Genomic DNA, 13,260 nt, shown 5'->3' with positions numbered 1-13,260 from the left:
AGGTTTATTTAGCCTATATTTTTGGGGGTTCACATTCAAGATCAGGTCAGACCCATTGCTTGGACCCCTGATGATGACTTTTTTAAACAAAATCATTTATTTACTTGAAAGATAGAGTGATTGATAGATAGATTGATAATTCATCTGTTGGTTCACTCTCCAAATGGCTGCAATAGCTGGGTCTGGGTCAGGCTGAAGCCAGGAACCTGGAACTCCATCTGGGTCCCCCACATGTGTGGTAGGAGCCCAAGTACATGAGCCATATTCCATTGCCTTTCCAGGCACATTAGCAGCAAGCAGAGCGACCAGGATGCAAAGAAGCCCTCTGATATGGAATGTTGGCATTACAAGTGACAGCTTCACCTGCTGCCCCACAGTGTTGGCCCCTGATGATGTCATTCTTACTGGCAGAGTTCTGAGTTGGTATAGAGCATCACAGGGCAAGAGACAGCAGGTGCCACCAGTCCATGTATATGTGATCGCTTGCAAAGCCAGGAGGATTTAATCATGGGAGCTACACCCTAATGACCCAACCCAGTCCAATCCTTTTCCAAAAGCCACACCTGTAGCAACCATAATTGGATTAAGCTTTCATCCTCTTAGTTCCATTAGCTTCTGACTTTGGGGTTTAAACTTCTGCATGAGTTCAGGAACCAAATTTTAAAACCATAGCATTGAGGGTGGGATGAAGACTTGGATCATAGCTACTGTGAAAGTAGAGGGATTTCTAGTGAATTTTTTTTTTATGGGGCAAGTTTTCACTCCTTATCTGTGATTGGGACTGACATTCTGGGCTGTGTACTATCCAAGGTCCCCTCTAGTTATAACATGCTTGGGTTGTATAAATTGTTCTCCACATAATATTTTTCCATATCAATGTGCTAAGTTCATCAATCTGAAATTTATGACCTCAACTATTTTCAGTAACCTAAAACCACCATACAAGTATGTGCTCATGTGATGTGATAAATTGTGCCAATTATAAATGCAATTCTGGAAAAACAAACACAAACAAAATTTAGCACTTCTCCTTCACTTATCTCTTAATTTCAAGTACCAGAGGTTTTAGGGTCTGAATTATCTACATGAATTGTCTTAGCATTTCTCTTCCATTTCTATATGGAGATAACTCAAATTATGGCCAACATTACCACTGCCTGCATCTTTTTGGCTTCAAGATAATAGACATCTCCTAACAACAAGAAAAATAGCGATGTCCTTTTCACTTTGACCATACAGATGGAAAAATTGTAAATTACAGATCCTTGGCACTCTTCAGAAATAAAATGTGATGAAGGGTTCAGTTGTCTGATTAAATTCTCCCCATAAAGTTTCACCTCGCCTATTCTCACCTCAGGGATAAGGACTGCACACGCAATGGACGTGATTTTTCTTTTGAACATACTCGTATCTTGTCAAGATGTCATCAATACAAATACTTTGACGTGTTTAGTACAACGATTGGGAAGCAGGTTGAATTTTTCAATCCTCCCAGCCAATATAAGTCAGGCTGAGATACTTAATTTCTATTTGAGATCCTTCGTTTCTATTATAAACAGATCCCACAGTGGGAGATAAATTTCACAGTAACAGTTTGGACTTTTTTATGAACCACCTGCAAGTTTTCTGCAAACAACATGTTTTATGGGCGCTCAAGGCAATGTTCACCCATCAAGACCTGACAGTAAGAGGAGGATGGATGAGGCCTTATCTCAGGCACACACGTAACCTTCCCTGTCCCCTGGCCTAACCTCCCTCTGCACTCATTTATGAAAATGATTCATCTTTAAAGAGCTTCCTTGCTCTGCCTGCAGGCTGTAGATCTTTTTGCACTGGACTTGTGTAGGCTGAGGTTATAAACTTCAGTGTGCAAGCTATTTGGAGGGGGCTTAATTGTGAATATTGGAAAAAAGAAAAGTGTACATTGCAGGTACTACCTTAAAGGAACAGTCTTATCCTGGCCTTTTTTATTATTTTTTTTTCTTTCTACACAAAGAGGCTTCCAAGGGATGTCATTGAAAGCACTTCATTGAGATTCGACTTTTATTTATTCTGTTAAAGCCTTGCCATATTGGACACATTGAAATAGGAGCTTTGTAATGTGGTGCCAGCCTCGTGCTGACCTTATCCCATCAGGCTCTCCCAACATGCAGGAAGATGGGCTCTGCAGGGTGGATCACAAGTTCACGGATAGCACCGCGGAGTCTCAGGAGTCATGGGAATCGCTGGGCTCCTTTAGACTATTCCTTTGAACTGAGAAGCCTTAGAAGAGAATGAACAATATCACAAAAACAGAAAGACAAAAAGACAGAAGAAGAAATATAAAGGGGCTCAATCATTCAGGCTGAATGCATGGGATCTAAGAGCTGGTGTTATTTCTATAGTGCTTGGGAATTGGGTCTGCTGGGAAATATGACAAATAAATATACATGAGAGTTTGGAGATAAGAAAGAGAAATAAGGTTGAAAATGCTGATAGAACAATTTTTTTGTTGATTTTTATTATCATGACATATTTTTATATTTTATCAATTTTTTCAATTTCTAACAGATTTTAATGACTTTTTAAACTTTTATTTAATAAATATAAATTTCCAAAGTATAGCTTATGGATTACAATGGCTCCCCACCCATAACTTCCCTTCCACCCGCAACCCTCCCATCTCCCGACCCCTCTCCCATTGCATTTGCATCAAGATTCATTTTCAATTATCTTTATATACAGAAGATCGATTTAGTTTATATTAAGTAAATATTTCATCAGTTTGCACCCACACAGAACATAAAGTGTAAAATACTGTTTGAGTACTAGTTATACCATTAATTCACACTGAACAGCACATTAAGGACAGAGATCCTACATGAGGAGTAAGTGCACAGTGAATCCTGTTGCTGACTTAACAAATTGACACTCTTATTTATGGCGTCAGTAATCTCCCTAGGCTCTTGTCATGAGTTGCCAAGGCTATGGAAGGCTTTTGTGTTCGCTGACTCTGATCTTACTTAGACAAGGTCATAGTCAAAGTGGAAGTTCTCTCCTCCCTTCAGAGAAAGGTACCTCCTTCTTTGATGGCCTGTTCTTTCCTCTGGGATCTCGCGCGCAGAGATCTTTCATTTAAGTCCTCTTTATATATTTATTTTTGCCAGAGTGTCTTGGCTTTCCATGCCTGAAATACTCTCATGGGCTCTTCAGCCAGATCCGAATGCCTAAAGGGCTGATTCTGAGGCCAGAGTGCTGTTTAGGACATCTGCCATTCTATGGGTCTGCTGTGTATCCTGCTTCCCATGTTGAATCATTCTCTCCCTTTTTAATTCTATCAGTTAGTATTTGCAGACACTAGTCTTGTTTGTGTGATCCCTTTGACTCTTAGTCCTATCATTATGATCAATTGTGAAATGAAATTGATCACTTGGACTAGTGAGATGGCATTGGTACATGCCACCTTGATGGGATTGAATTGGAATCCCCTGGTATGTTTCTAACTCTACCATTTGGGGCAAGTCAGCTTGAGCATGTCCCAAATTGTACATCTCTTCCCTCTCTTATTCCCATTCTTATATTTAACAGGGATCACTTTTCAGTTAAATTTAAACACCTAAGAAAAACTGCGTATTAATTACAGAATTCAACCAATAATATTAAGTAGAACAAAAAAATACTAAAAGGGATAAAGTATTAAGTTGTACATCAACAGTCAGGACAAGGGCTCTCATAGTGATAGAACAATTTTTTAAAACTTAAGTTTTGGTGAAACACAGATAGGAATGAGATGCCCTGGATGAGCAGTAGGCAAACATTCTTTCAAGGACCAACTATCGACGTTTTAGACTCTGCAGGCCTTACCGTCTCTGTCACAACTTTGCCACCGTAGCATGCAGTAATTATAGTCAATATGCAAACGATTGGACATGACTACATTTTAGTACAACTTAATTTGTTCCCCCACTCCCCCTTCTTTTATTCAAGACAACTTAGTTTATTTTTTAAGAATTATTTATTTATTTGAAAGTAAGAGTTGCACAGAGAGAGGAGAGGCAGAGAGAGAGAGAGAGAGAGAGAGAGAGGTCCTCCACCCACTGGTTCACTCCCCAACTGGCTGCAATGGCCAGAGCTATGTTGATCCGAAGCCAGGAGCCTGCAGCTTCTTCTGGGTCTCCCACGTGGGTGCAGGGGCCCAAGCACTTGGGCCATTTTCCACTGCTTTTCCAGGCCACAGCAGAGAGCTGGATCGGAAGTGGAACAGCCGGGTCTTGAATTGGCGCCCATATGAGATGCCAGCACCATAGACCAGGGATTAACTCACTTCGCCACAGCACCGGCCCCACAACTTAGTTTAAAATGACATGAAGTGGCTTGGATTTGGCCAATTGGCTGTAGTTTACAACCCCTATCCCAGATGATTATATTCCCCCCCCTTTTTTTTTTTTTAAAAAAAAGGATTGATTGATTGATTTGAAAGGCAGAGTTACAGAGAGGGCAGGAGCCAGGAGCTTCTTCCAGGTCACCCACTTGGGTGCAGGGGCCCAAGGACTTGATCCATCTTCCACTGCTTTCCCAGGCCACAGCAGAGAGCTGGATTGGAAGTGTAGCAGCCGGTACTCGAACTCGTGCCCATATGGGATGCCAGACCAGGGTTATAACCCGCTGTGCCACAGCACCGGCCCCCCAGATCATTATATTCTTTCTTTCTTTTTTTTTTTTTTTTTTCTGACAGGCAGTGTTAGACAGTGAGAGAGAGAGAGACAGAGAGAGAGAGTTATAGCCAGTGGGAGAGACACAGAGAGAAAGGTCTTCCTTCCGTTGGTTCACTCCCCTAATGGCCCCTACTGCCGGTGCTGTGCCGCCGAATCCAGGAGCCGGGTGCTTCTCCTGGTCTCCCATGCGGGTGCAGGGACCTAAGTAAGCACTTGGGCCATCCTCCACTGCCTTCCCGGGCCACAGCAGAGAGCTGGACTGGAAGAGGAGCAACCGGGACAGAATCCGGCATCTCAACCGATACTAGAACTCGGGGTGCCAGTGCCGCAGGCAGAGGACTAGCCAAGTGAGCCACGGCGCTGGCCCTAGATGATTATATTCTAACATTAAGCCTCCAACAGTACCTAGATTACAGCCAATGACTTAAGATGAGGAAAAACTAAAAAAGTAACAACTTGTTACCTAAGAGTAGTAAAAATGAGTGCATTGAGAGTCCTCTTGCAGCACCTGGCAGTAGATTGTGCTGCCTGAAGCCCAATGCCTGCCTTACTCACCCTGTGTTTGATTCGCACCACTTTCCCCAACATCAGAAGCCTCTAGAGTAAAACCCCTCCTACGCCTCCTACCCTGATAGCTACTTTTCTGATGCCGTCCTGCCTTTCTCTGACAGTAGTCATGTGCTCCACTAACCCGACACGCCTTTTTTATTCCTGAATTCTGTTTGTCAGAGATGTCACAAAAATTCCCATAGAGAATGGCCTCCTGGAAATCTCTGGCTCTGTCAAGCCTATTTCTAGGAAGTACGTCCTGAAGTCTTACATTACAGAGAACTTGCTCACCCCTGTGGGCAGCAGTGATCAAACCTGATGGCCATGGAAACTCCGCGAAGAATGACAGCCGTTCTGTCCTAAAGTCATGGAGCGTGAGCAATGTCTTTGCTGAGCACACTCCGTGTTCATGGTATAGAGCATTTCCGTACTGTGGAAATTAGGTTACTTAATAAGATGCTGCTTTGTATTTAAGGAGACTTGATTTATGTGGGTGTTAAAGGAGTATGGTAATGCAGTAGTTTTCTTTTTTTAAAAAAATGTTTATTTATGAGAGGGAGAGAGAGAAAGAGAGAGAGAGAGAGAGAGAGAGAGAGAGAGAGAGAGAGAAACTCCTATCTGCTCATTTAACAACCAGTGCTGTGTAGACTGAAGCTGGGAGCCAGGAATCCAAGCCAAGTCTCTCTCATGAGTGGCAAGCACCCAACGTGAGCCATCACTTTCCGCCTCCCAGGATCAGCATGGACAGGAAGCTAGAATCAGGAACCAACACTGGGACTCAGACCCAGGCACTCTGATGTGGGCTGCAGGCATCTTGACTGACTTCTTACCTGCTAGGCTAAACACCTGCTCTAGTCCAATAGTTTCCCAATGCAGAACTTCTACAGAGTTCTCCACGCTGTGAGGGATGGTATTCTGTGCAGTCTCTGGACCGCCCATACTCTGCTTCAGTCAGAGTAGCTAAGCTGTCATCTATTTTTTCTAGAAAAATACTAGGCCTTGGAGTTCAAACGATGCATGTCTTCTTTTCACTATGGTTCCGTTTAGTCTTTCTGGGCCTGTCTCCTTATCTATTCAGGGTGTTTAGTCCCTAGGCTTTGAAGATTTGTTGTACAGATTGGGTGAATGAATGCATATCAAGTACCTAGCTCCATTCCTGGCACATACCAATGCCTCAATAAAAGACAGCTAAACCAATAGAACGGAACATGATCAAAATCCAAGGGAAACCCCATTGTGTCTTGCATTCCTTTCACCAATAGTTGGACTGAAAATATTTGTTCAAAATAAAAGTTTAATACAAATGTACAGAAGGGATGAATGAGAAGGATTGGTAACACCTGGTTGGTGGAGGAGGCCTGCAGTGCTGACAGAATTAGAGCTCCACTTTGACACCAGGTGCTAGGACAGGCAGAAGATCTCCTGCAACTAGATGACCTCTAATGCAAGGGCGGCAGATACAGCCTGGACCACTCAGATGCCACAAAGTCTTTGGGAAGTCATATTTCATGTTTTCAGGTGATATTACAGAAAAAGGATAGAGACTATGGAGAGGGATGAATGATGGGGGTGGAAGGGAGGAGAAGAGAGGAGAGGAGGCAGAGAGGAAGGGGGGAGATAGAGGGGGAGAGGGAGAGGGAGAGAACAGTTGTAAAAGTCTCTTAAACACTCACACAGTGTTTGTTTGGATTTGATTGATAATTGATGGAGGACAATCGATGGATTGATAATTGGTGGATTTTTTGATTGATAATTGATGTTCCTTCTCTATTATTTCCTCTGGGTAAATAAAATGCATTATGACAATACTGTGAACAAAAAATCATTTCAACAATCCGAGTTTTGTTGAGCTGCCCCCTTCCCCTCCTTTTTATCCCAATGACCCGCCATCTTCTCTTCCTTTTCTCCAATTAGGCATTTCACTTGTGCTGATAGCATAACTCATCTACAGCCCTTCCCTTGGAGTCAGGGGAGTCTCCAACTTTAGTTTAGTCTCAGTCTGTCTCCAGACTGGACACAGTTTGCTTGTTAAGTCCCTGGCACTCCTGCCATGTACTGTGGCTGGGTTCTGCCATATATGTTGTTATGGAAATATGGCTTCCTGGCAATCAGTGCAGCCCAGAAATGTTGCTATTTATTTACCCTTGCAGATCTACTTGTGTTCTCAAAGGGCTTAAATGTCAATGCTATGGAAGGCTTCTTTCTACGGGAGGTGTCCTGTTTCGTAGATTGACTACGAGTCTTACAGGAGTGTTGGCAGGTGAATCCAAGTATCAAGCAGAAAACACTGTCAGAATCACTTGTCCCTCTAAAATTAACGCTTTGTAATTGGATAGTGTGTATTTGCCTGATGGTTCTGTTCTCTCCAACGAAGCATTGACCAGCAGGAGTCTCCCCAGTCATCATGCAAACTGCCTTTTTCTTTCTAGCTATTTTATTATTTTTCTAAGTCCACCAAGGCATGTTATTAAATGATGGGTGTGGTTTAGGTTCAATCTGAGTTTCACACTCTATATAAGAATGAAGGAATAAATAAATGCAATCTCACCAATGGTATTGCTTCCTGTGAGCGTGCTCTACAAATTAGGGAACGGGAAGGAAAATCTTGGCTTTAATTCAGCTGTTGAAGCCTTATAGGAGAACAATAGAATGTGGACATTAGAACTGGAACAGATCTTAGACATTATCTCATGCAACACTCCAGTTTCAAAGATGAAGAAACTGAGTTCCAGCGGGACCATGTGCCTTGCTCAATGTCCTCCACAGCTAGTTTACAGCAGAATTGGGACCAATATTCAGGTCGCATAATGTTTGACCCAGTAAAAATTTCCATCATGTGGTATTACCCATCAGAAGTGTGCACGCTTTCAGGCTTTCAATGATTTTGTTCATTATGTGGGGGACAAAAAAAGTGAGGACATTTCTTGTGCTGAACTTTCCTCATCAAATGGATGGTTGTGTAGTTTAACTTGCAGCACTTCTAGTACTCTCCTATGCAAAGTCTCCGAGTGATTCAAGGCCAGGACATCCCACTGGATACCTTGCCAAAACTCTCTTGTTCACCTTCTTTTCCCTCCAACTCCTTGGCTTTTCACCAGAGAGAGGGAGGGAGGGAAAGAGAGAGAGAGAGAGAGAGAGAGAGAGAGAGAGGTAACAACAGGCCTGGTAGGAGGGTGTGTAGACTGCATATAGCCATGCTTGCTTTTTATTACCAAAGGAACAGAGGTCAATGCTGAAGTTTGGGTGCATCGATCTGTAGCTGTTGCCCTTGCCAGTCCTCTGTAAGAAAATCTAATTTATAAATTCAGAACAGCGTGCTCATTCACACGTGGTTGCTTATAAAGCGATGCTTTTATTTCTCCAAATAAACTTTAGCCTACGTCTTTGTATGCACCGCACTTTGCGAAATACATCTACTCTATAAGGTGAGATGTGTCGACAAGCAGCTGGTTTTCCCACACTGGTTCTTGGATTTGGAACATCCTGTCGGCCAAGGTGCCACTTGGCCATTGTTTTTTCAGAGCATTTGTTCGTTGCCTTTTGTCCTTAAAGCTGCTCACACTTCAGCCCTAAACACAAAGCTGTGTGGGAGCCACTTGAGAAATCAACGACACGGAGAAAAACCTGCCCAGCTTCCAGCTTTGAGATGCTTTCACCTTAAGTCCAGTCTTAATGCGAACTGCAGTGCTCAAAGACTCGTGTGGGGCTTTTGTCTTCCAAGTTCTTTGCAAACATTGGCTAATTTATCCTTACAACACTCTTGCCAGGTAAAAGGTATAATCGCGGTGGATTAGCATGTTAGGAGACCCAGAAGTCCTTAGAATATTACATTCACAACTCTTTCATCCTGCCTCCAAACAGAAGTCTTTTCTCATAGAAGATGCTGCCTTTGCTGGTGCCGAATTTAACCCCTCCACCCATGGCCCTAAGCATACAGAAGATAGATTTTAACAGGACCAAACCCCAAATACCTGTAAGATTATCTATGTCCCTTCCTGAGCTTCAGAGAGTGTTACCCTCTTCCTTTCATTTAAAAAATGAAGGTAAAATTATAATTCACTCCTTTGGGTGCTTGAATTTTCGTCGATGTATACAAATGAGGAAGCACCACACAGCTGAGAACAAGTGCATCGTGCCCACCGATTTCCCCCTGCCACTTTGCATCATCCCTCATTCTGCCCACAATCACAGGTACGTCTGTCCTGTAGTTTTGCCAGAGCAAGAATGTCACATAAACGTCATCATATATTGGGCCGTCTTTCATGTTTGGCTGCTTTCTCTTAGCAAAATGCTGTTGAGTTCACCCATGTGATTGCACGTCTTAGCATATGTTTTATTGCTAAGCATTCACCCATCATATGTGAGTACTACACTCAGTTCATTTTGTCTGAATATGAGGACAATGGGGTTACAGTTTTTGGTGAACACCAAGTCGCTATAACCATTTGTGTGCAAGTTTTTGCATGGATGTGAGTTTTCATTTTTCTTGGTGAGGGTGGTCCTTTTTTAAGCCTTTTTTTTTCTTCAGTCGCAGAAGCAAAGGTGGACATGATTTCTGAAACTACATATAGGAGAAATCATTGCTACCACCCCGGACCTCCCATCACCTAAACCTCATGAATGAGAATTTCCTTAGACTGGGGTCCCACTGGGCACCCAGAGCAGTGAATACATCTTGAGACTGCTTCCAAGTGCTGGGGATACTACTCACTTTTCAGTCAGTGAACAAACATTGATTGATGACTACTGTATGCTAGCCGTTCTCTAGGCACTGTTCTTCATAATGAAATAAGTAACGAGGCTGTTCCTGAACAAGTAAGATATCATGCGCCGTTTGCTGCCTTTACACATCAGTATTCTCTATTCCAATTGTTGTTTCATAAAACCTCTGTGTGTGTGTGTGTGTGTGTGAGAGAGAGAGAGAGAGGGAGACAGGGAGAGACAAGGAGAGAGAGAGTGAGAGAGAGAGGCCGGCACCGCGGCTCACTAGGCTAATCCTCCGCCTAGCGGCGCCGGCACACCGGGTTCTAGTCCCTGTCGGGGTGCCGGATTCTGTCCCGGTTGCCCCTCTTCCAGGCCAGCCCTCTGCTGTGGCCAGGGAGTGCAGTGGAGGATGGCCCAGGTGCTTGGGCCCTGCACCCCATGGGAGACCAGGAAAAGCACCTGGCTCCTGGCTCCTGCCATCGGATCAGCGTGGTGTGCCGGCCGCAGCGTGCTGGCCGCGGTGGCCATTGGAGGGTGAACCAACAGTAAAGGAAGACCTTTCTCTCTGTCTCTCTCTCTCACTGTCCACTCTGCCTGTCAAAAAATAAAAAAAAATAAAATAAAAAAAGAGAGAGAGAGAGAGAGAAGAGATTGGTGCACATAAACTGCTTGTATTTTTTTTTTTTTTTGGTAGGAGATGATGAATTGCATTTGAGTTGCTTGTTAATTCCTTGACCATTCCAGAAAGCTTTACTTTCAGTAGTTACTATGTCTCTTTGGACTCAGTGGTGTTCTGCACATAGGTAGAGAAAGTCAGAGGCTATTGGCGTGAGGTGGGAAATCCCTTAAAAGAGAGTCCTATTAAGAAAATGTATCTCCACTGTCTTGTTACAAACATGTGAGATGCTGCTATTAGATTTGTATTGCTTGTGTCAAGCATTACTATTTTTTTTTTAAATAAAGTATCAGATTGTCCTGGAAGAGAGAGTAATATCTTCCAGTATTATCTGATTTGTGCTGAGGGGAATCTGCAAGCATGAAATCACTCTTAAGGAAGTAGCAGCTCTGAGGAGAGGGGCGAGAATGGAATCATAATGCCAGAAATTTAGGAGTGGGGCTGTGTCAGAGGTAAACTCTACTGTATATTTTTGTCTAAGATTGATCTCCTGGGAAAAAATGTGATTGAATTGTGTGTCCAGCGATCTCTCTGTATATTTATTAATGTGCCTAATTTTACAACCAGATCAAGAGATTATTTGGGCCACTAAGTTCATCATTAGCTCTTCATGGAATAATTTTGTGGTTCTAGGAAAAAATTAAATGAATATTTGATTGACAGACTGGTCCCACATTTACTAACCAGTTTGGGAAGCAGGGTAAATTCTTACACAATAAACCACTGAAAAATACAGAGAAAATATTTGAAATGACAGGGTCTACTCTGCAAGGAAAATGGGCATTGGTCTGCTATTGTCTACTGAATAATCTGGACTTGATCCAAACATTTCCAATTGAGGTATTTAATTGTTAAAACCATCTGGGCTGTGGCAACACACTTTCAAAAATTATGAGGAGCCTATTTCTTTCTCACAAATGGGCTAAGGTTCTTCTTGCTATTCAAGACCACCGGGGCTAACATTTGGTACCAGTGATAGGGAAACCTCAAGATGACAGTAAAGCATTTTTCTGGGAACCATCGCTCACTCCTCTTCCTGATGAATTGTCATGCCCTTCTGAGAACGTAACCCATCTGTCCTCTGAAATAGAGGATCAGATAACCAAGTCATGCTCAGCTGATTTGCAGGCCGATAAATGATGAACTTTACTGAAGCTACCTACCCACAAGTCCTTTGAGAAGCAAACAGCCAAAGACTTGAGATAATACGGCAACTTCATGACTTCTGGCAGAGTCATGTTTTTCCTTGGGGCACACAGCAATAGCGGTACTTTTGCTGTCTTCATCAGCATCTTATTTGTACATTTCATCTGTAGCAGCAAACACGGCCATAACAGAAATGATTAGAGAACTGAACAATGCCAGAGACACAGTAAATTTTCAATGACTATTAGAGAAGGAAGCTAACAGTGATGACACAAGGTGGTTGATGCTCCATAAGTCTGTAGACCACCAACACAAAGAGGCATTCTACACACATGGGGCTTGATTAAATAAGATAAAAATGTGGTTGTTCTAAATCATAGGGCGTTTGGTATGAGGTTTTTTTTTTTTTAAATCTTTTTCTTACTGTGACCCACAAACATTGCAAATAAGCATAAAATAAGCTCAAGATGGGGGAGTGAAATATTGGTAGCTGTTCTAGATTAGAATATAGCTGATTCTTGCAGAAGAGTGGTCTGTGAGCCTGTTTTTCATTACTATAATGAAGCAGCTGAGGCTGGGTACTGACAAGGAAAAGAGGTTTATTTTGGTTCATAGTTCTGGTTGAAGGGCAAGGGGCCTCATCTGGTGATGGTCTTCTGAGTCCTAGGGAAGTGCAGGGCATCGTACGGTAAGGCAGGGAGCATAAGCATATGTGTGCGTATGCGTGTGTGTGCCTGTATCCCTTGGTCTCTCTCCTTCTTCTTAGTAGCATGGAGGCATCATGCTGATGACTTTAAATAATCCTCATCACTTTTTCAAAGGTCCCACCTCTAAATATGATAGTTGGATTAAATTTCCACTCTTTTAATGCTCTCAAAATGAGGACTACATTTCAACACATGAACTCTTGAGGGGAAAATGCATATCATATCCACACTATAGCAAGTAGGCTGGAGACAAGGAACACTGGTTGGTGCCATGCACAATAGATTTCTGTTTTTTCCTAGAATGTTGAGTATGTAGAGTGAGGTGAAATTTTTTTTTTTCCTGTGGGGCTATGTTTGGGGTATGATAGGAGAGTGTGGAAATGAGGTTTAAAGGACTTCTTCTTTCACCTTCTAGGTAGAGAATTCACCATTATAGCATTGCTAAGGTGAACTATTAGGGCTGTGCTGTTTTGATCTTCTTATTTGGGATGATGAGGATGTTGATAATAGTAGCAGGGGCTGGCGCTATGTGTCGGCTAAAGCCTCTGCCTAGGGCACTGGCATCCCATATGGGCGCCGGTTCGAGTCCTGGCTGCTCCACTTCCGGTCCAGTTCTCTGCTATGGCCTGGGAAAGCAGTAGAAGATGGCCCAAGTTCTTGGGCCCCTGCACTCTCGTGGAAGACTCGGAAGGAGCTTCTGGCTCCTGGCTTTGGCTCGGTGCAGCTCTGGTAATTGCGGCCATCTGGGGAGTGAATCAGCAAATGGAGGACCTATCTCTCTCTC

At 43.0% G+C, this 13,260-nt stretch overlaps 1 long non-coding RNA gene across 2 annotated transcripts in view; it reads right to left on the bottom strand.

Annotated features, from left to right (window-relative positions):
* Positions 1-703: 703 nt before the first annotated feature.
* LOC127483581 (uncharacterized) overlaps positions 704-13,260 on the bottom strand; it is a 47,292-nt gene continuing 34,735 nt past the window's right edge. Inside the window, exons 4-5 of one of the 2 annotated variants that reach the window (XR_007910006.1) lie at positions 11,787-11,933; positions 704-2,262 (exon numbers count right to left, since the gene is read on the bottom strand). This is a non-coding gene — a long non-coding RNA (uncharacterized lncRNA). Of the gene's footprint in view, positions 2,263-6,519; positions 11,934-13,260 lie in introns of those variants that run through there. The other variant, XR_007910005.1, reaches the window with a different exon arrangement.

This window comes from Oryctolagus cuniculus, chromosome 13, assembly GCF_964237555.1.
Source record: "Oryctolagus cuniculus chromosome 13, mOryCun1.1, whole genome shotgun sequence".
Classification (NCBI taxonomy): domain Eukaryota; kingdom Metazoa; phylum Chordata; class Mammalia; order Lagomorpha; family Leporidae; genus Oryctolagus; species Oryctolagus cuniculus.
The sequence above is the reverse complement of the archived record's forward strand: the minus strand, read 5'-3'. Positions and strand labels throughout refer to the sequence as shown.